The sequence below is a fragment of the Phascolarctos cinereus genome, unplaced genomic scaffold (genome assembly GCF_003287225.1).
Source record: "Phascolarctos cinereus isolate Bilbo 61053 unplaced genomic scaffold, phaCin_HiC Scaffold_4;HRSCAF=312, whole genome shotgun sequence".
Lineage (NCBI taxonomy): Eukaryota > Metazoa > Chordata > Mammalia > Diprotodontia > Phascolarctidae > Phascolarctos > Phascolarctos cinereus.
In genome coordinates this window covers 482,466,701-482,486,522 of record NW_027555847.1, presented here as the reverse complement: position 1 = coordinate 482,486,522, position 19,822 = coordinate 482,466,701, and positions in this window count along the sequence as shown.

Genomic DNA, 19,822 nt, shown 5'->3' with positions numbered 1-19,822 from the left:
AACCAAGAATCACCTACCCAGCAAAACTGAGTATAATCCTTCAGGGGAAAAAATGGTCATTCAGTGAAATAGAGGACTTTCAAGCATTCCTGATGAAAAGACCAGAGCTAAATAGAAAATTTGACTTTCAAATACAGGACTCAGTGGAACATGAAGAGGTAAACAGGAAAGAGAAATCATAAGAGACTTATTAAGATTGAACTGTTTACATTCCTGCATGGAAAGATGATATTTGTAACTCATGAGAACTTTGTCAGTATTAGGGAGTTGAAGGGAAAAAATTATATGTATGATAGATAGATAGATAGATAGTAGATAGATAGATAGATAGAGGGCACAGGGTGAGTTGAAGATTAAGGGGTCATATCTGGAGAATAAAATTAAGGGATGAGAGAGGATGATACTCGAGAGAAGAAAGGGAGAGGTAGAATGGGGTAAATTATCTCACAAAAAAAAACAGAAAAAAAAGTCTCTCACAGTGGAGGGGAAACAGGGGAAGGTGAGAGGGAATGAGGAATCTTATTCTCATAGGATTTGGCTTAAGGAAGAATAACATACACATTCAATTGGGTATGGAAATCTGTCTTACCCTACAGGAAAATAGGGAGAAGGGGACAAGAGAGCAGGGGGATGATAGAGAGAGGGCAGATTGGGAAAGGTAATCAGAAGCAAATACTTCTGAGGAGGGACAGGGTCAAAAGAAAGAATAGAATAAATGGAGGGCAGGATAGGATTAAGGGAAATAGAGTTAGTTTTTCACAACATGTCTACTATGGAATGTTTTGCATAACTGCACATGTACAACCTATATTGAGTTGCTTGCCTTTTCAATGAGGGTGGGTGGGGAGGGAGAAGGGAGAAAATTTGGAACTCAAAGTTTTAAAAACACATGTTTTAAAAAAAATATTTTCACGTGCAACTGGGAAATAAGAAATACAGAAAATGGGGTACAGAAGTCTATGCTGCTCTAGAGGAAAATAGAAGGGGAAGGGGATAAGAGAAGGGAGGGGGGAGAGATAGAAGAGAAGGCAGACTAGGGGAAGGGGTATTCAGAATGCATGCCATCTTGGGGTGGGGGGAGGGGTGAGAAATTTGGAACTCAACAACTTGTGGAAGTGAATGTTGAAAACTAAAAAAAATAAATTTATATTTAAAAAATATATATTTTTTCTTATCCTAAAAAGTAATACCCACAAGGCAGAAGAGCATCTACTTCATGCAAATGATTTTAAAAGCTTTTATATTAGGATAATAGGACAGTGTTTATCTTCTATTGATAAATATTGTCAGAATTACAAAAATGGAAACAATGCTATTCTTTTTTTCAGTTGTCTCTTTTGTCTGATTGAATTTTCAGTCCTGTAGACTTATGATGCACTGTGAATAAAAACCATTGCCTAAGGAATGGTTTACCTGGTTAATAATGATATTTTGCATCCATGGTAGTGTTTTCCACAGAAAAATCTCAAAGTGCAGTTCAATCCTTAATTTCATAATCTACACTATCTTTTGAGGTAGCTTGGGGGCAAACCTGAAGATTACCCTATTTTTGCAATTAGAGAGAATAAAAAAAAATTAAAGTGATTCTCATGGCTAATTTAAGGCACATCTAAGAATAGATAAAAAGAATTTGAACAATGGATAGGAAATAACACAGAGACTTCATAATTAAATATTCTTCTCACAAAATCCATGCAAATTTGTTCTCATCTGCTGCTTGATGTGTGTCCCAAAAGAAAAAAAGGAGAGCAGGAACAAATTGGCAAAATGTCTAGGGTAAGCAAATATAAATTAATAATAAAAACTATAGCAAATTATCTCTATGAGGCTTTATTCTTATTTTTAACTTCTAAACTCAACACGGAATTTTCACTCACTATGGTGCATTCATAATTGAATGTCAAATCAGGAAGAAGCTAAGGGGCCAATGCATTTGTAATCTTAGATCATAACTAAGATTCCTGAGTTTATTTGATAGTCCTGGACTACACAATACCAAAATCATGCTTCTTGAACTTCAGTTTGGGAGAGAGAAAAGTAGGAAGATCATATTTCCTTACTTCCATTACAAACCAATTACAAGTATACAGTGATACTCCATTTAACAAATCCCCTGTGAATAAAGATCCTTTATAGTCAATTAATCTGTTTAAAAAAAACTTTTTAAATCTAGAAAAACTTACTTCTTATAATAGTTTTTAACCTGTACACTAACAGTTGTTTCCCAGAACAACATTCTTGTGTCAACTTCCTGACCCATGTAGCTAAATTTCTTCAGCTACATCAGTGAGAAAGTAAGGTGAGAGCAATTTTGACGGGGTTAGTAGAGCCCTGAAGATGTCCTAAGTTTCTCAAACAAGCATCATAGCTACCAAGCAATGGATAGTTTGTACAGCAATGAGGTGTTTGGGTATTAGCATCATTGGGCAGTCAATGAAAATCACTGAAGAGACAGCAGAAAATACACTTCCTTCTCTGACCTCTTTTACAACACTTAAAAACATATACAGCTAAATCACTAATCTGTTCCTGATGACACCACTTTTCATTCCTACCCCTATAGTCACAAATATTGAACACTGTAGATTTTAAATACCACTGTTATCTCCTTGCCTACTCTTATCCTGGCCTTATTATCTCCAACTCTAGAATCTGCAGTCAAGAAATACTCATTACTCACTTTGCGTTTTTATGCTCCCTCACTAACATCACTGCTAAAAATTTAAAATTCCTGAGTTGTCTCAGATATTTTTTAACCCAGTACAGAGGAATTATAAAATGCACGGCAGGTCTCTGAAAACTCACCCTAGCAACTGAATTAAATTTTTTTTTCAAGTAATTTTTCAAGTAACTCCCATATTGTACGCTGATGCCAGTCCAGATGACATTGTTTTGTTTACACACAACTCTGTGAACCTTTCCAATTTCCTGGACACAGGGGTCAAAGGTTTATAGGTTAGATGAGTCTAAGAGGCTATTGAGTCCCACTCACATTTTTACAGGAGAGGAAAATAAGGAAGTTAAGTGACTTGCTTAGATCCTCATGACTATAAGTTTAGTGTTCCATCCACTACACCAGAAGTATCAAACTCCATACAGAATCTAACCAGCAAAACTTCCCAATGAGGTTAAAAAGAGATAAAAATGTGATTGAAAAATGTTTAGAAAACTAAAAAAATGTGATACAATATATAATGTTAATTTGTGGGTTTCTAAGTCAATGTGTGGCACTCAGGCATCTGTTTCTATTTGAGTTTGACAAAAATGCACTAGACCACACTGTCCCCTGCTGCCTCTCACAGGACTTTGGTGATAGTAATTGTTTCAATTTCATTGCAAAGAGGCGGCTCAATAAGGATTAATGTAAGTATATTTCAAGCTGTTGACCTAGAGCATGTTCTCTTTGAAGCTCGTCTAAGACACGTGTGCATATCAAGAATTGAATAGAAGTAGGAGCAAGTCATTTAATCTCTCTAAGCCTCAGTCACTACCTCCATACAATAAACCTGAGTGACTTCCTATCACCTTCAGGATCAAATATAAAATTCTCTGTTTTCCATTCAAAGCATATCATAATTTGGCCCTTCATACATTTCCTATCTTTTTAGACCTTATTCTATCTCATGTATTCCAATCTTCTTTGCAATTCTTCAAATTAGTCACTCCATATCCAAACTCTAGGCATTTTCACTGCCTATTCTCCATACTTAGAATGCTCCCCTTCCTCATCTCCACTTTCTGGCTTCTCCGAAGTCCTAGCTAAAATGTTATATTCCTTGAAAAGCCTTTCTGATGGCCCACATGCCTTCCACTGCATATTTCTATCAATGATTTTCACTTTATCTCTTATATATCGTGTTTGTGTATAGGTTGTTTCCATATAGTCTCCCATGTTTGACTGTGGGCTCTCTGAGAACTGAGACTATTTTTTGCCTTTCTTCATGTGCTTAGTGCTTAGCACAATGCCTGATATGTAGTAAGTGCTTAATAAATGCTTACTGACTAACTCATCTGTAAATTGAGGTTGTTAAACTTTATTGAGGATTTCTAAAGTCTCTCCAGGTCTAAATCAATTATCCTACAATCCTATCAATGGACTGTCTCATATTTGTATAAATATACAGTGATTTCTACGTTGCTGGCTTCTGCAAGTCTCTTTCAGTACAATTGAGCAAACATTTATTAAGCTTGTGTATGGCATGGTGCAAGGCTCAAAAAGACAAAGACAAAAACAATGTGTCTTCGATGTGTTTACCTTTTCTGCTCTTTTTAACACTAATATTTTGTGAGGTGTAGTGCCCATCTACGTTGATAAAGAAAGTTTCTCAACTGGCAGCTCCCTAAATCAATATTCTTTTCTAGTAAAAATAAATTTTCCTCCTAGTTATGCTATAAGGGTGTGTCATTAGATACTACCATACCATAAGATTCAGAATTTCAGATGACCTTAAAGGAAAAGGAATGACACATCTTGGTTGGATGTGAGTGGCAGAATATTACCAATAATGGCAGGGGAAATGAGCATAAAACCTATCATTAAAGATGCATATGAGCAGGATAGGACAGGCAACAATCAAGTAGCAAGAGAGAGAAAGAGAGTAAATGATGAGCCATAGTGTTGTACTGTTATCCATGAAATATTAGAAGAGTCATAGAGAGGTCTCCTGCTCATGAGACAGAGGCTCTACTGAGGTTTTATAAAAAGAAATGTGTAGTCATTACACTTAAGGAGAAAATATAAAGTGTTATGACCTGTCTAAATTTTTAGAGAAAGTACTCACATAGATGAAATAATAGAACAACAAATCAATCATTTTATATTCAATAAGTGTTTATTATATGCCAGGCATTGCATTAAGATCTGGAAATACAAAGACAGAGTTCAAAAGATACATGAAAATATCAGCGTAAAATTACCAAAGCATTCCTCGTTTCAAATGGGTTCTCATCATATGTATTTGTGGTCAACTGAACTGTTTTATAATGAGTTGAGTGAAAAGCTAAAGTATATATTGTTGTTGGGAGCACACATGGCAACAGAACTAATACAGATCTATTCTCACTTTAGCTAGCGCAGAACTATTATATAGTCTTACCATAACTAGGCAAGCATCACGGCAGAGTGAATAGCATGGACTTACAACCTTTTGTTGTCAGTTGTTTCAGTCATGTCTGACTCTTCATGACCCTATTTGGTGTTTTCTTGGCAAAGATATGGAAGTGGTTAGCCATTTCCTTCCCCAGATCAATTTACAGGTGAGGAAACCGAGCCAAGCAGGGTTAAGTGACTTGCCCAGAATCACAGAGCTAGTAAGTGTATGATGCCAGATTTGAACTCATGTTTTCCTGACTAGGTGTAATCATGGACCTGCAACTTAACTAGTGACACATCATCACTTTCATCATCTATAAAGTGGGGTAAATAACTCACAGGGATGATGTGAGAAAAGGACCTTGTATGGCTCAAAGTATCATATAAGTAAGAGTTATAAGTGTTTTAGTAGTATTTGACAGTTGCAACATATACATTCCCATCACCGGAATAGACATTTCATTCTAGGGGTCTTTCTAGTAGAAAACAGGGACATCAGGTGGAAACAGCCTGAAGATATAGCAGTAGGGAAAATGAAAGGATATGGTTGCTAAGCTATGTTAAGGTATCAGTAATAAGAGTGTATTGAGAAGCTGAGATAAATCACCAAGGAGATCCACCTTCTGGGGAATGAAGTGGCAGGGTAAAAAAAATTGGACTAAACTCCACTTTGAATGCCTGAAATGGTCAAGTTCAGTTGTTTATCTGAGCACTTCAGACCATTGCATCTTAGAGGTAAGCAGGTTTGACTTTTTGTGGAAGCATGAGTGAACTTTGTGCAGTGCTAAAAGACTAAAACTAAAATGAGTGTTTAAATGGGTCTGACAGGGTTCTGCTAGCATACATATAGGAGCAATCACAAACTAAGTGCCCAATAATTTGGTAGGGAAACGTACAGAAATGGCCTGTAGGAATACATATTATTAAAACACCTTTTCTAGGGTGTTTGTTGAGTGCTAATAGTACTTAGAAGAGTGGCTACCACATTTTAAATATTTTTAATTGATTGATTGCTTAATTATAAAGCTTAAAGTGTGATTTCCTATTCCTGACTTTTTTTTAAATGAATGAGCTCATGGTTTATAGCCTGGCTCCAGAAATCTGACTTTGCCAGAAAAATCTGAAAATAATTATTAATTTCTCTCTTTGTACCTTTGTATATTCCTCAATGAGTACAGCAACCTTCTAGTGTAGTCAAAGTTTCAAATAATTTGTCTTTCTTCTTCTGTCCCTATGAACTATCAAAATGTCCAGGACATTCAAATTTGGAATTATTACTGAAGAAATTATGGGATGACCCACGATAATTTCAAATGCAACATGCCCAAATTGAATTCATTATATCCTCCCCCGCCAAAAAAAAACCTCTTCTTCAAACTTTAATATTTTGATTTAGGATTTGCCATTTCCTCAGTAACCAATGTTTTTAAACTAAGTTTTGTTTGATTCTTTCCTCTCCCCCATTCCCCATATCTAATCAATAATCAAGTGCTATTGATTCTGATTTCACAGCATTTACTCCATTACCTCCACTCACTTAGCATCTACCCTCTTTCAGAATTTAATCTCTCATTTCATGGACTTCCTATAAAAGCCTCCAGAAAGATCTCTCTGTTTTTAGTCTCTCCCTCCCTCTTTAGTCTATCCCCTGCACAGATAGTCTCCTTGGATGCATCCTAGACGGTGGAAAAAGAGGAAACAGTAGAGCCCAGCTCCTTCCATAACTACTCCAACAATGATCTAAGAAGAATACTGCACAAAACTGAAGGAGAAACTGTAGTGGGTCATCTTTACAGCCCCAAATCACAAATCTGATCCACAGATAAGTGACCTGGGCAGGAACTATGGCATATGGGTGTGATGGAAATCACAAGAGCCTTCACCCAGAGCTCTAAGTTAAGGCAACAGTGCATTGATACTGCACACTAATAGCTGATTTGGACCCTGCCCATGCCCCAAACCAACAGCAAGGAATTTCCAATAGGGTGCCCAAAGCTCTAAGGTAAATCACTTTAAGTGGGTTATGCCTTGGGTCCTAGCCAAAGCCAACAGCTTCTGACTTCAAGCACAAACCCAAGGCAGAGAGTTCATAACTAGATCAGTAGCTCAGGTCACTGAGAATTAATCATTCAGCCACAGACTCAAGCCCACAACAAAGAGTCTCCCAGTGGAGCCAGGGTACAGGACTTAATGCCCAGAACTCTGAGATAATCCTATAGTCCAGTGACTCCCAGAAACAACCATAGACTCATACTCTAGCCCAGGCCAGTAGCTCAGGGCCCATAGCACATTAGACAAGCAGGGAAACAGAGGCTCCCAGATCGACCAAAATAATAGGCTCAGTCCTAAAATAATTCCCAAAAAGGCTAGCAATGCTGGGTGGCCTAGAGAATATCACTGGAAGAATAACTAAACAAAAAAGTAAAGAGCTATTATAAGACCAGAAATACCTAAGTCTCCCCCAGAAAAGGAGAATTACACCAAAACATCTATAAGAAAAGCTTCAAAGAAAAACGTAGAGCTTTCCTACCAGAGCAGTCTGACTTCCCAGAAGAATTGATGTGAGATAAAAAGAGTTTAAAATAGAATTATAAATCAAATGAGATGGATATAAAAGAATTATAAAATGAATGAAAGTAATGAAGGAGAGATCTAGAATAAGAATTAACAGTTTTTCACAAGACACATACAACCTTACCTAAATAATAGATTCCCTAAATGTTAGAATGGCCAAAATGAAGTTAATGATTATAAGAAAAATATTATAAAAATATGATTAAAAAATAAAATAAACTGAACCAAGATGGCAGAATAACAAGAAGAAGTACACAGTAAGCCACCTTTAAAAAAAAGTCTCAAACACATTTAAGAAATTCATAAGACAGAATCCTAATGGGAAAATCCAAGAAAAAGTCACAGTGAGTCATTTTTTCCATTCCAGGTCAAACAAGTGAGACAGACAGAGAGGTCAATGGACATCAAGGGATAGGGTCTGGCGAAAAGTACAAACACCCAAAGAGAGACTATGTACCAGGGCCCAAAGACATTGCCAGCCAGTACTAGAGACAACAATCTCACATAGGTTATAGGAAAAGGTTCCATCTGGCAGCTTTGCCATTCACTGCACAGTTCCAGGTTACAGATCTAGGACAGACTAAGGAAGACGCCCAAATATAAATGGTCTCAAGACCTAAAATAGTACAACAACAAAACAGCAAATACCAAAGCAATGGATTGTGGTTCAGACTCTGGGAGCAGTTTTCAGTTCCAGCTTCTAATCCAGACAAAAGCCTAGGGAGGAATAATGAGGGTAGGAATCACAGATGATAATGAAGGCTGGGGGACTGTTACTGAACCAGTAGAGTTTCCAGCTACCTATTAGGGGCTGAATCCAGCAACAATCTACTGTTGGTATGACCCAAGTGAAAAACTGCAGTATCCAGAAACCAGGGTAGGCAGTTATAAGACTTTCCCTGGATCAGACCACTTTGGGAGCATGTAGATTCCCATACTGTACCTGAGATGCTGGAATAATGCAATAGTCAACACCCCCATGAAAGCAGCAACAAGAAGAGCCAAGACCTTCACTCCAGAATTATGAAGATTCCAACCCTAACATCAAGTCTAAAGTAAAGAAATAAGCTAAATGATCCAAGGAAAAAGAATCCAACCATAAAGCAGTATTATCATGATAAGGACACTCAAGATACAAAAATAGAAGGGAATTTCTTCAAAATACCTACAGTAAAACCTCAAAGACTAACACAGCTTGGACATAAGTTCAACTAGAATTACAAGAAGAGATGAAGAAAGAGCTTTAAAAAGTTTTAAAATGTTTTTATAAATGAAATGAGATCACGAGAAAAAAAATGGAAAAGGGAATGGAAATATGGAAGAAGAAATTAGAAAGGGAGGGAAGAATTTAGCACAAGATGCATAGAACCTTGCCCAATTAACAAATACCTTGAAAATTAGAAGGGACCCACCAGTGGCCAAATACTTATTGAGACAATAAGAAATAATAAAAACAAAGTCAAAAGACATCACTAGAAGAAAATATAAGGTGTCTTACAGCAAAAATAACTCACCTGGAAAATGTCAGTGAGAAAAATGATAATTATCATTGGATTACCAGAATAACATAACAACAAAACAAAACACAACAAAACTAGATATTATATTTCAAGAAATATTATGAGAAATCCTCAATATCTCAGAGCCAGAGGGTAAAGTAGAAATAGAAGGAATCTGCTGGTTACCTCCTAAAAGGCAGCCAAAAATGATAACTCTTATGAACATTACAGCCAAAATCCAGAATTTCTGGGTCAAAGGAAAATTATTCCCAACAGCCAGAAAGAAAGAATTCAAATACCAAGGAAATACAGTGAGGATCACATATGATTTAACAGCCACCTTAATAATGGAGTGGAGAACTTAGAATACAGTATTTGAGAAGGCAAAGTTTACAGGCTTACAATCAAAAGGAACTTACCCAGAAAAACTTGGTGTAATTCTTCATGGGAAAAAAATATATATTTATTTAATGAAATAGAGAACTTCCAAGCATTGCTGATGAAAACAGCTGCATAGAAACTTGAAGTTCAAACAGAGGATTTAGAAAAAGGCAAACACAAATGAACAATCATAAGGGACTAAACAAGAATTAACTGATTACATTCACTTAAGGGGGATGATATATGTCCCCTCTGAATCCTATCATCACCATAAGTCACAGAGGGAGTCTAATTAGACACAACAGTTGTGAATGCTTCTGTTATGTCTTGATCCTATTTTTAAAGAGTAGAAAGAGAAAGGAGAACAGATATACACTAGGCAGTGGTGTGAAGGAAACGGTTAAAGACAATTATCTCACATAATCAGTTTATGCAAGTAGATATCTATATAAATAAATAGAAGGGGGGGGAGAGCACCTAATAGCTGAACATCATTCTCATCTGAACTAGTCAAAGAAGGGAAGCACACACACACAAATACCTATAGGTTGGGAGTATAATTACATTTTATTCAACAAAGAATCAGAATGGAAAGGGAAGAAGGGAGAAGGGAGAACAAGAGGGATGATATGTTAAGGGAGCAATTAGTTATAATTAAAAAAACTCTAAGGACACATAAAAATATTCATACTTCCTTTTGAAGTAGAAAAGAATGGGGATCTTAGGAGGTGCTCATCAATTAGAAAATGGCTGAATAAGATATGGTATATAAATGTGATGGAATTCTTATGTGATATAAGAAATGATGAAGGGTATGGTTTCAGTGAAACCTTGGGAAACTGTTAATGAAATGAACAGAACCATGAAAACAATTTATACAATGGCATCAATATTTTAAAGTCAAAAAATTTTGAAAGAATTAGGAATTCTGATCTTCACAATGACCAATTATCCCCTGATAGATAGATGAAAGACCCAAAGTGCAGAATGAAACATGAATATATAACATACGCATGCAATATATGTGTGTGTATGTGTGTAACATATATACAAATGTGTATGTTTGTGTGCATGAATATTTGTATGTACGTACTTGTTTTTTAAATGTGACCATTGCAGAAATTTCTTTAGTTCAACTACACATTTGTTAGAGGGGATTTATTTTTCTTTCATTCTCAATTGGTCTGAGGTTGGCATTGAAGAAAGAAGAGGCAGGTTTTTGTTTTTTGTCAAGATCACACAAAATTTATCAGCTACCAGTGTAAGGAAGTGGAGAATATGGAATTCCAAAGGGCTAACAACCAAGGATAATTTACCCAGTAAAATTGAGTATAATATTCCAAGGAGGAAATGAACTTTGAATGAAACACAGGAATTCCAAGCATTTCTGATGAAAAACCAGAGCTTAGTAGGAAATTTGAAATATAAACACAGAAGCAGAGATGTCCAGGAGCCAGGATGGTGGAGTAAGCAGGAAATCATCTTATCCCTCTCATATTCACCTCCAAACAACTATAAAATAGTACCCCAAAATGAATTCTAGAATGACAGAACCAGCACAAAGACAGGATGAAACAACCTCCTTGCTGAAGAAACTTGGAAGGCCTGCAAGAAAGGTCTCTTGCACTCAGGTTAAAGGGGAGTGCAGTCCAAGAGAGGAATTTTCCTGGCAAGCCAGCAGCAGGCTCTGCCAGTAAGAAGTCCTGAGCCCCGGTGCACTGTGAGCAGGCAAACGCCAATAGCAGCAGCCCCCTTCCATGTGTCTCATCATAACCAGGCAAATGGGCAGATGCTAGCACCAGCTCAAAATGCATACATGACTTAGATATAAAGGGTAATACCATAAGCAAATTAGGAGAGCAAGGAAAAGTTTATCTGTCCGATCTATGGAGAAGAATTTATGACCAAATGAGAGATAAAGAGCATTATAAGATACAAAATGGATAATTTTGATGACATTAAATTATTTTTTAAAAAAAGTTTTTGCACAAACAAAACCAGTGCCACAAAGATTAGAAGGAAATAGAAAGCTGGGAAACATTTTTACAGCAAATGTCTTTGATAAAGGCCTAATTTCTAAGATATATAGAGAACTGAGTAAAATTTATAAGAGTACAAGTTATTTACCAATGGATAAATAGTCAAAGGGTATGAACAGACAGTTTTCAGAAGAACAAATCAAAACAATCTATATTCATACGAAAAAATGTTCTAAGTCATTATTGATTAGATATGTTCAAATTAAAACAACTCTTAGGTACCACCTCAAGACTGGCTAATATTATAGAAAAAGGAAATGATAAATGTTAGAAGGACGTGAAAAAATTGGGACACATGCATCATTGGTGGAGTTGTGAACAGATCCAACCATTCTGGAGAGCAATTTGGAACTATGTTGGGGAAATCAAACTGGGCATACCTTTTGATCTTACAATACTACTACTAGGTCTGTATCCCAAAGAGAACATTAAAAAGGGAAAAGGACCTATATGTACAAGATATTTATAGCAGCTCATTTTGTAATGGCAAAAAAAATGGAATTTGAGGGGATGCCTATCAATTGGGGAATGGCTGAGCAAGCTATGTATATAAATGTGATGGAATGCTATTGTGCAATAAGAAATGATGAGCAGGCAAGATTCAGAAAAAAATCTGGAAAGACTTGGATTAACAGATAAAAAATGGAATATGCAGAACCAGAAGAATATTGTACACAGCAACAGCAACATGGTATGATGATCAACTATGAATGGCTTAGCTCTTCTCAGCAATACAATGATCTAAGACAATTACAAAGGACTCATGAGGGAAAATACTATCCACATCCAGAGAAAGAACCTACAGATTTTGAATGCAGATTCAATACTATATTCACTTACTTAATGTTTTCATTTTTTTTTCTTTTGTTCTGTTTCTTCTTTCACAACTGTGATTATAGAATTATATGTTACAAAATTGTACAACCAATAGCAAATGGCTTACCACTTTAGGAAGAGGAGGGGGGAGAGAGGGAGGGAAAAATTTGAAACTCAAAATTTTGTAAAGATGAATGCTGAAAATTATCCTTACATATAATTGGAAAAAATAAAATACTATAGAAACATAGAAGTAGGGAGAAACATAAGAAGATAAATTAGGGAAATTGAGGGGAAAGCTTTATAAGGATGAAGTATTTTCATATTCAAGTGGCACAGTGGATAGAATGCTAAGCCTGGAGTATTAAAGACCTGAGTTCCAATACAGCCTTAGACACTTTTTAGCTGTTTGATCCTGGACAAGTCACTTGGGTCCTGGAAAAAGTCCACAGCTCCCCCCTCAGGGTTCTAAGGCTGCCTCTGAGTAGTTAGGCATAGCTCCCTAATGCTATCAGCTCAAGTCCTCCAAATTATTAGTTGTAAATCATTTTAGTCAGCAAGGCTTAAGTAGATTTTAGAAAGGGGCATTTACTAAGGAGGTACAGTAAGAACAGTTGGTACAAAACCTCCCAAAAGTCTCCTCCCTCTGTCCTCCAGGAAGTCTTCCACATTCCAGTTAAAACTGGAATGTCACACCTGGATGACTTCCTTCCCAATCTGCTTAATGATTGAAGAACCTTAGAACTTGATAAATTTACCTCAGTCTATCATAACCCTCTTACTGTTCAACATCATTCAGGTTTGAATTATTATTCCCGCTACTTACAACCTTTGACTGATTGTAATTAAAGGCTATGGTTGAGATTATTTTCACTCATTTAAGGTTCTAGGGTGTCTTGCCAATTCCATTAAGTGGGATGTGATGACTTGATTGAGTAAATCAATGTCATTTTCCATGTAATATTTTATAAGTCTGCTTTTTCTTTTTCTTTCTTTTTCTTTTTTTTTTTTAGGCAGTTGGGGTTAAGTGACTTTCCCAGGGTCACACAGCTAGTAAGTGTCAAGTGTTTCATCTGAGGCCGGATTTGAACTCAGGTCCTCCTGACTTCAGGGCCGGTGCTCTATCGACTGTGTGATCTAGTTGCCCCTTAAGCCTGTTTTTTCAATGACAGTGTTTACAAATCACTCATGTTTTACTTATTACCATCTCAATCCACTCACTCACTCACTCACTCACTCATTCATTCATTCATCACTTTTGGCTGTTGATCCATCACTTTTTGCCAGGCCCACATGCAAAGGGCCATTTTGCATTATTGATACATCTCTATCAGGTAATAGAGTTAGTGCACTCTCCCTCCTCAGTTTTCCTTATCATATATTTCTCTATATACGTATTATATGTCATACCCCCTTCCCAATAGAATATAAGCTTGTTGGAGGAACAAATTATTTTGTTTATTTATTTTTAAGTCTAATACTTAACAGAGTGTCTAGATTATGTTGGATGATTAATAAATGCTTTTTAAAATTAAACAGATTGAATTGTTAGTATTTTCTTATACTAACTGAAATCTGCTGACTCAACCACCAATTGCCCCCATTTTATTTGGTTTCCATGCCAACAAAGAAGCCTAAATCAATCTTCCATATGACAAACCTTCAAAAATTTGAAGACTGCTGTCACATCCTCCCTAAATTTTATTTTCCTCAGACTTTATTAAAGTGTGAAGAAACTATTTCACATAGGGAATCATATCTGAATTGGAAGGTTCATTCTACCCCACCCCATCAATCTGTTTTACCATTCCATATGGATGACGAATGAATAAGGTGAACTGAAGAGCCATTTGCTTATGGGTCTGGTAGAAACTGATGAATCAGCAGGTAAAATTGATGAATGAATGAATGGAACAAGATGGTAAAAAGTATAATATAGGTGATTGTAAAAACACAATCATCCAAAAGGCAGACAGATGAAATATGACATAGAAAAAATCAGGGGTTGCCTATATTTCTGTTTGAAAGATGGAAAGTCCCATTTAAATGCACTTTAAAACATTAGATTCTGTGAAATGGGATGTCTAAGTCAGAGGACAATTTGTAAAACATTTTAGGCACCTGTAACTTTAGTAGTTACTGAATAAATTAAATTATATGCAAATTTATAAATTCCTGGGAAGAGGATGTAGAGAATAAACTGATTTTTAAATGTTTTTCCCATTAGAAAACAACCATCTCATGATTTTCTTGAAAGTATTTCCACCATAATAGTGTGTATATATATATATATATATATATATATATATATATATATATATATATATATATATATATATATATATATATATATATATTTTTTCCCTCTTTTTTGTTTGATTGAGAGGGAAGAAGTAACCTTTGTAAGTCAAACAGGATCTTCTGTGTTCAAACTAAGCTCACCCAAATCCTAGACAAAACAAAGAAAGATTCAGAATGAGTTAGTTCTACATAATCCTTCAGTAAAATCAGGGTATGCCATCAGTGATTTTTGAATATTAAGAAGTTAACTTCTAATCACCTTTCCCCCTCAACTAACTCTTTCCAGCTACTGGTATATTCTAGGCTTATTTCTCAATGGTTAGCATACTCCAACTATCTTATTCCTGCTGTTGAAACACATTCACCATCCCAAACTGCTTCCACACTCCCTCAATTCTATCCTCCTCCAGATCTATCCTCACATTCCACTATGTTCTCTGGAATGTGTGTTCTATTTTTTTTTTCAGCCAAAGACAAGGTTTATTAGAACATCCATCATATTGGGCAGACTCTTTAAGGAGTCTGAACATGAGCAAGCAGTGGCTAGATTTTAAGAATCTGAGCATCTTAATGGAGACAAGGTGAACCTTATATACAGAAAGACTGTGGGAGGGACCTAGGAGTGGCCAGTAAGCTGGGGTGAACAGAACTCCTGGGACCTGGACCTCATGGCCAAGGGATAATGGAGCCTAGCTAGGATTAAGGGTGGGAAATGGCATGGGGCCATACATAGGGAGGTAGGGGAGACTGGGTATAGCCACAATGAAAGACCAGTTGATGGGATTATAGCCTCAGGCAAATGCCAGAGATTTGGCCATGTGGGAAAGTCCAGGGTTTTTCCTTTCTGGGATCTAGATTCCATCCTCATCATTCCCCCCTCAAACAAATGGGACCCAAATTTTTTCATAGAAAGAGGCAAAGGTCTTGGCTTCTGAAACTGCTTCCTGCTGGCAAGAGGTGTAGAACTGTCCTTGCCTTGAGGAGGTCCCAAAGAGGAGATTGACTGCAACAAAGGACATTCTGCATCCAGGGAACGATGGGGGGGCATTGGCTGGTACTCGCTGTTTGCTACCAACTGTAGGTGAGTGGTCCATAGTCTGGAAGACACAAATCTGACAGGAAAAAAAGCTGCAGGTCCCAGATACTGGATTTAGGGACCAACTTTGAAAGGATAAAACATCCTTAGCTCTGTTTGGATTCAGATAATTCAGTTTTCCAACCATGCAGTATCAAATCCATCTCATAGCCAGACTCAGGAATAGCCAGGTGGGTAACATTCCCTTTCAAAGGAACATAATGGGGAAACTGAGACAGGACCCATCTTAGACTGAGGCTAAAATTGTCCTCTCAGCTTTTTCCAAGGTTGACTTCCCACCAGTATTACCTTCTCTGAGTGGCTTGTGGCATTTCTCTCAGATGGTGGATTATTGATTATCAATGGATTATGACCCATAAGACAACTCAAAATAAAATACTAGGAGCTTTTACCTCAAACAGCAAGTTTTACTAATCACAGCTTAGGAAAAACTTTTTTCCTAAAGTCAAACTTAAATTTGTCCTGGTGTAAAAAGCCAATCATTAGAGATTTCTATACACTTGTAAATTCTCAGCAAGCCAAACATAACCCAAACAAGCTTTTTGGCTAGTTTTCACATTAAAACAATAACCAAAAATAGCTAAATTATTTTAGCAGTAATCAAATTATGAAAAGTTGCTTGACATAACGGGTATACAAAGTTCACCAATTTGAAACTTGAAACAAACCCATTACCAATCAGGTGACTGGTTTTGTCAAATGTACTTCCAAATTACTTTACACCCAGAATCAACATCTCATCATTAATAGTTAAAACTACAAATTTAATAGTATGCTTACCCAAGTTCAGAGGCCAGCTTCTTTATCTTGAGCAGGATGTACTGAACCTGGGTGATGTTTCCAGGCAAAGGTTGCCCCAGAGCCCAATGTCATTGCCAGTGGACCCATGCTGTAGCTGCTGTCCCTCCCCCTTCCTTCCTTTTCCCCAGGTGGGAAAGGATGAAATCAAAAGTGAGGGTAAAGTGTGAAACTCTCTTCTCCTATGAGAGGGGTTAACAGATACCCTTTTGACTCAAGGGAAGGGAGTGGGAGAAAGGAGTGACCAGGGTTGTCAGGAGGAGTTAGAAGCTCCTTAATGATCAATCACAAAACCTCCAGAATCTGCCAAGGTAATTTCAGCTGTTCTAACTTTCCCTGTAACATTCATGAAGGAGAATTCAGAGGTACAGAGGGAAGGGAGTAAGTAAGCCTCAGGGAACCAAAAAGCAACTGCAGTTTTCTCCAAGTCCCTAAGTGCTGAGGGAATTAACAGATACACTTCAGGGTAGGGTGTCTGTCCTTGTCCTCTATGCTGCGGAAGGTGTACCCAGGTCCATGGCCTTCAACCCAGTGGACCAAGAGCCTGAGGGCATCAGGCCGAGGGTGAGACAGCCTCATAACTGTCTGCCAGAAAAGCACCTCCAAGCCTAATGCTTGGAGAGTGACCCCAACTGCAGAACAAAAAAAAAAAAAGAGGGGTGAGGGGAGGGTTACATACTTTCTAGTCTTGGCCAGAGAAGAACTTGGGGTTAGGCAGTTTCCCCATATGGCCACCAAAATAATACAGTTTAGGGATACTGGGACCCCAAAATCACAACCAGGGTCTTTTCCAAAAGAATTCAACCCAAGCCTTCTTTCATCCAAAGATAAGGTTTATTAGAACCTCCATCATATTGGGCAGACTCTTTAAGGATTCTGAACATGAGTAAGTAGTCACTAGATTTTAAGAATCTGAGCCTGTGTGTTCTAGTATTAACAAACTTGTTTTATCTTAAACATTTTCCTATTTCCATTCCTCTGATTTTCTGGCTCTCACTGAGCCTTGCCTCCCTTCTAATTATACTAGGCCATGCTTTCCAGCACTGGTTGTGTCTTTACTCATATGCTTTCTTACCATCCGTAACTCAGTGGTGATAGTGGGGGAGTTGGAATATGTTTTGCTCCCTATTGCTACTGCCATAGTTTTCCTCTGCCACCATTACTCAGACACCTCTCCTCCTTTGAGATTCACACTATTCAAATTTATAACCTAATCCAGATCCTGGTCCCTATTATCTATTCCCAAGACATTCCAATTCTTTCTTCTCAATGAATTGAATCCCTAGCTCATACTCCTCTCCACACCTCCTACTCATATGCTGTGATAACTCAACACACATATTAACGCTCCCTCAAATGCCCTAACTTCACAGTTCTTCAATCTACTCAGTTCCCATGACTTATACCTCCACTCAACCTCAGCAACAGAGATCATTACACTGCTGACCTTCCATCACCCACAAGTATTCTTATTTGGTGTCCATGAATGCTGAAATTATTTTATTTGATCACAACCTTTTCATCTTCCATATTTTCCACTGTCTTACAACCCCCAACTGTGTCCTATGCCAACATTGTGACCTTGAATCCTTCCAGTCAAATAAAGCCAACAAGCATTTATTGAACACTTACTATGTGCCTGCATTCCGTTATACGTTTGGGATACTAACAAAATCCCACTCCCCCCAAAAAAGACAGTCCCTGTCTTCAAGGAAGAAGAAAGACAACACATAAATGGGAAATAAGAAGCAGGATAAGGAGAGGCACCCTCATAGGGACATGATGGCAAAATTCAGGAAGTGAAGCTTGGCTGGTGCAGTTCATTCCTCAAAATGAAGTTTCCTCTGCCTCTCAGTTCTTTCCCTGGCCATCATCTCTCTATCGATTACATTTTTTTTTTCCTTTCTCTATCTAAACCTATAGTTGAACTAGTTCAACCCTATACTATCCTTTACATTCCATTCCCTTGCCCCTTCTCCTATTAATAATCATGTCTTGCCAAACCGATTTTTGGATTACTCCCACCATTCACTTCCCCTGCTCCTAAACAAACCTGGTAGTCACCAAACCATGATGACTGGGTTTACTTCAAATGTGTTATACAATCTTACCTGAAACCTCACTGAAATAAAGCATTGCTTTCAAACCTCCCCACAATCAATTCATTCTCTCATGAACAACAGTAGTTATTTCAAACTTTTTCATTCTTTCTCAAGCTTCCCAAAGTACCCTCTTCTTCCACCCTATCAGATAACTCATACATCATTGAAAAATTTTAGGCCAGCTTTGGCCCCTCCATAAATAGGGGCCTTGCTCCATGAAGATCTTTGGAGAAACCAATGAGAGAAGGGGGCCAGCATGTTCTATGTCAGGTTTGGGGAGCCACATGGCCTCGAGGCTGCAGACTCCCCACCCCTGTTCTAGGTGAAAAGGCAACAGGGTAGGATTGATGTTCCATGTAGAGGAGGCCCAATGTGTGAAGGATGAGATGGAAGCTGTTAAGGCATGGTGCTAATGCCCAGAAAGACAGAAGCAGAACTGGGAGGGGAAAGTCTTAATAATTTATTGTGGTGGATCATCTTTACAGGGCCTCCACCAGCCTCTAAAATGACATGGTAAAAGGATATACCCATTTGAAATCTATATAAACTACAAGGAAGCCTATTGCAACACCTCTTACAGAACAATTGGATTTCCAGAACCTGGATGAATTTTCTCATATGAGTTCTAGGGGTACTGAAACGGTCAGTAGTGATTTTCTAATGCCACCAAATCAAGCCCTAGCCAATGTCTTTGCCTTCAAAATGATCAGTTGAGAATAAAATTTGTCATTTGCCTTTAAAAGCATACTTTCTAAGAAAGTGCCATAATAATATATGGTACAAAACATCCCCATAAATGTCTGTGAAGTTCTCTCAAAGTATACAGGGAAAAGACAATTCAAATTTAGAGAGCATATGTGGCAAATATGTAACCCACTGCTCCTGGATGCCAAAGTCCTACATTCTACCACTTATGGAGTGATCAAGAAGTTCCCCTTAAGCACAGTGAATCTGAATCCATTTATTTTTGGCTCTCAATGCACAGCAGATACCAACTCATCTGGGGATAGTTCAGGTATAGCAACAGGAAGATTGGTGCCATTGCTAGGGATTTGATACTAGGACACTAATGAGAAGAGGAAGATGCATCCTCCAGTCTATTCAAAGCCTCTGGTCAAAGTCAG